Raw genomic sequence first — 4,363 nt, 5'->3', positions numbered from 1 at the left:
GGAGCCTCGTGTGAATGACCTTAAAATGCATAAATTGTGTATGAATGGAACACCATGTATTGCACAATCAAACACATAAAAACTTCATGGATTTTTATTGTCATCGTTTTCAGTTGTTTTCGCATGGGCACGAGATTAAACTATTCAGCGATTGCCAATGGTTTTCTTTAAATTCAAGTAAACCTGTTGTCATCTCAAATTGTCATGGCTGTGTTAGGATACGTTCAAGTCACATCTTCATGGTTCATTTTCAAGATTAATCAAAAGTCCACCTGGGGATGTAGCTCAGTGGTAGAGCGCTTGCTTTGCATGTATGAGGTCCTGGGTTCAATCCCCAGCATCTCCACTGCTTTTGCTTTTTGTGAAGTGGCAAGTTTAGTTTAAATGTATATGCTTCAGAGGATAGTCCAATGTCAAGTCAAGTATGACAGCCAGAATACACGCTAAATGTTGTTTAACGCCTCTCTAAATCACTTGTAATTATATCGTTTTCAATACGGAAAACAATAAATTCCCCCCAAAAATAACCTGTTGCTAATTTTTAGTGAAATTATAAATATTAGCAACAGAAGAAGGCGTGTGGCCAAGTGTTCAGGCGTTTGGTCTCGTAAACCAAAGATCGTGGGTGCGATTCCCATCCATGCCTCTGTTGTGAAATTTTCTTGCTGTCACATTTTATTGACCTTGGAACTACGAGAGTTGAAAGGTCACGTTGTTGAGAAAAATGCATGGACTCAATGGCTTGCCCAAGAAATCGAGCCTGACTCAAGTAATGGAGCCTTATGCTAATCACCGGAAACAAATCATAAATCATATTTAGATGGAACACCGTGTGTTTTAACAATCAAACAAATGTACGTGATGTGTGTTTATTGTCACAGCTTTTTGTTATTTTCACACAGGCACTAAACTCGTCAGCTACCATCAGTTTTTATTATTCAAATGTAGGTCAAACTGTTGTCACCTGACATTGTCACGGCGATCGTTGGACACGTTCATGTCAGATCTTCATGAATCTTTGTCATGGTTAATGCGAAGCTAAGAGATGGGGATGTGGCTCAGTGGTAGAGCGCTTGCTTTGCATGTATGAGGTCCTGGGTTCAATCCCCAGCATCTCCTCTGCTTTTTCTTTTTGTGGAGTGGCTAGTTTAGTTTAACTGTATGCTTCAGAGGATACTTTTCAGTTCAATGTCAAGTAAAGTGTGATAGCCATAATCCACGCTAAATGTTGTTTAACTCCTCTATGAATCACTTGGAATGATATCGTTTTCAATACCAAAAACAATAGATTCCTCCAAAAAAATCACCTGTTGCAATTTTTTGGTGAAATTATAAAACATCATCAACCAAAGAAGAAGGCGTGGTGACCAAGTGGTGAAGCATTGGTTTCGTAAACCAAAGATCGTGGGTTCGATTCCCATCCATGCCTCTGGTGTGACATTTTCTTACTTTGCCACATTTTATTGGCCTTGGAACTACGAGAGTTCAAAGGTCAAGATGAATGGATGGACTCAATGGCTTGCTCAAAAAATCAAGCCTCACGCAAGCAATGGAGCCTCGCGTTAATGACCTCAACAATCCATAAATAACGTGTTAATTGAACGCCGTGTGTTGTACACTTCAACTCATTAACCTGATGGTTTTGTATTGTCAGTGTATTTAGTTATTTTCATATGGGCGTGAGATTTAATTATTCAGCTATTTGCTGAATCCATGCCAAATGTTGTTTAACTTCTCTCTAAATCACTTGGAATTATATTGTTTTCAACACCAAAAAATATAAATTCCCCCCCCCCAAAAATCACCTGTTCCAATTTTTAGTGAAATTATAAATATTATCAACAGAAGAAGGCGTGTGGCCAAGTGTTCAGGCGTTTGGTCTCGTAAACCAAAGATCGTGGGTGCGATTCCCACCCATGCCTCCGTTGCGTGATCACTTGTCACGTGACATTTTCTTGCCTTTGAAACTATCATGTTGTTCAAGGATCATGTTGTTAAGATGAATGGAGGGACTCAATGGCGAAATTAAAATTACGAAGGGAATGCCATGCAGTTACGAGTAATCACGTCCCATGAAACTTAGATGCAAATGACCACTTAGTTGAGGCGCGTAACTTAGACCCATGTGTAATATAACAATTCACGTTGAAATTAATCACTAATTTTACCTAAATAGTTGACTGTTTTCGCCATTCTTATCGTGAAACCTGCAGTAGTTTCACAGTCGGAAGGAGGGGGGGGGGGGGCGCTATCCCGCGCCGTTTAATCCGAATCGAGTAAGTTGCGGGTCGCTTTTCAAATTTTCACCACGACGCTAACACACACACACACACAACGGGCCTCCTCTTTTCGAATGATGTCACAGGCTCGACAGCATCCACTCCGAAGCAGACGGCGCATATTTCATGGCTAATACACCTGGCGGTAATAACCGGGGGTGACCCGCCGGTTTCGAACCGCGTAAACTCTGCAACAAATGGGCAAACACCCCCCCCCCCGCCGCCGATACCATGTCAACGCCCCCCCAATTTACGTGTGATTTATTACACTGCCCGCCCCTCCCGGCATGTTGTGGGGGCTAATGCCCCCCTCCCCACTCCCCATTAGGTGGGGGCTGATCTCCCCCTCCCCACTCCCCGCGAGCGGGTGGGGTGCGACGTCTGCCCCTTCCACCCCCGACCCCGACCGGGTGACCCGCACCAGCGCCCTCTCTGACTGACATAGCCAGCGGCTGGCAGACACCGCCTAGGGTTTAATTACGCGCGCGCCCTCCCCTCCCACTCGCGCGTCCTAACCGCGCGGATTACGTAATATTGTGTGACTCGCCGCTGTTAGGAGTTAATTAATTATTTCCCACTAAGCCGTTGTGTCAACAAGGCGAACGGGCCACGGGGGATCACTGATAACTCGCTGGCAGCCACCGACGCTCCGGATGTTAATGAGTTATTAATCATATTCTTAGCTCTTTCGGTAAAGTCACGTTGAAGTTATTAATCGTCGCTCGCGCGGTACCCACCCACTGATTTTCTCTGCGCGATACCCGCGCGTGCGCCTCGCCGTTAATACCGCGGTTCTCGCGCGTACACGCGCTGGCGCGGGCAACCGTTTGTATTTGAATATGCGCGCCCGTCATACACACACACACTGGCTTATAGTCACCCACACACCGTCGTGCGCCGATCGCTGTCCCACCGCTCTTCACACGCACACATGCACACCACGCGTCACAACGTCAGTCTGTGCTGATGGTTTATTCCCGGAGCGAATAGTGAACCCCCTCCAGACAGCACCCTTCAGACAGCGCCTAACCTCCTATCACCTGGCCGTCGCAGAGTGCGTCTATCCTCCAAGCTCGAGCTGACTGCGAGCTGGGCTGACTTGCTCCCCCCCCCCCCCGTACTCACCTCTCCAGCTGCACGGTGGGGAGTTGGGGAAGATGCCCGCCTCAGAGACTTTGCCTGGGCAATCATTTTCAGCTGCACCCTGCAGGCATCCCACGGACGCTGAGGGCGGCTGGTATTCTCCGCCACTCCAGAAGAACTCTGACTCAATTTGCCCTCCTGGCCCCCTTATGTTCCCAAAGCCCCTTAATCCCCGGGTCATATGACGTCACATGACCCGGGGATTTTGAGCGCTCTGGCTGTGGAGGAGGGGGGGGTCACGTCATCCCCCCCCTTTCCATTGTCTCTGTACCTGCGTTCCCTGCTGCTTACTCACCGATAATCCTCGCGGTCCCTCCCTCTTAAATCCTCCTATATGCCTAGGGGCTTTTCCCTCCCACCCCACTCTTTACACTGCCGCTGGGTGCTCGCCTTGAGGTCCCCCCCCCCCCGTGCTGTGTATGCTTCATCGCGGCCGGCCTGTAAAGCTCTATGCCCCCCTTTTGGGGGGGGCCGCCATGTAATCCGGTCTGGGACGGCTCAGCCAATTTCCTGGTCCGGGGAGACCGTGGAACGTCCCTGTTAATGGGGTCCTCGGGTGAAAACCCATCGTACCAGGTGATCCCTCCTCGAGACTCTACGGGGGTGCATGCGAGTGTTTAGTGAGGCGTGCGTGAGTGAGTTCGTGGGGGGTGGGGAGGGGGGGGGTGCAAGGAGAGGGTAGCGCCGGCCGAGCTGCTCCGCTGCGGTGGCACCACACTGTCAACCAACAACAGGCACAAACTGTTCCCTCTCCTCCATCCCGCGAAGGAGCTCGGTATACCCCGTGAGTCATGTAGCCACAACAAGCAAATGCGCCGTCGTCATCGATGTATGCTGGCGTCATTGCGTCGTGCACTTGTGGTCACAATAATTGAACGAATTGGGGAAAAAAACTGGATTGCAAAGTCATCGGAGAGAGAGAGAGAGCGCGGAGTGCTGCA

At 49.0% G+C, this 4,363-nt stretch overlaps 2 non-coding genes across 2 annotated transcripts; both read left to right on the top strand.

The window, feature by feature from the left end:
- The first annotated feature begins 274 nt into the window (after positions 1-274).
- On the top strand, positions 275-346 carry TRNAA-UGC (transfer RNA alanine (anticodon UGC)). The gene has a single exon. It is a non-coding gene; the product is annotated as a tRNA-Ala (tRNA).
- A 701-nt stretch (positions 347-1,047) lies between these two features.
- On the top strand, positions 1,048-1,119 carry TRNAA-UGC (transfer RNA alanine (anticodon UGC)). The gene has a single exon. It is a non-coding gene; the product is annotated as a tRNA-Ala (tRNA).
- The last annotated feature ends 3,244 nt before the right edge of the window (positions 1,120-4,363 follow it).

The sequence above is a fragment of the Petromyzon marinus genome, chromosome 43 (genome assembly GCF_048934315.1).
Source record: "Petromyzon marinus isolate PM22_M1 ecotype Great Lakes invasive population chromosome 43, UKy_Petmar_22M1.pri1.0, whole genome shotgun sequence".
In the NCBI taxonomy this organism is placed as follows: domain Eukaryota; kingdom Metazoa; phylum Chordata; class Hyperoartia; order Petromyzontiformes; family Petromyzontidae; genus Petromyzon; species Petromyzon marinus.
The sequence above is the reverse complement of the archived record's forward strand: the minus strand, read 5'-3'. Positions and strand labels throughout refer to the sequence as shown.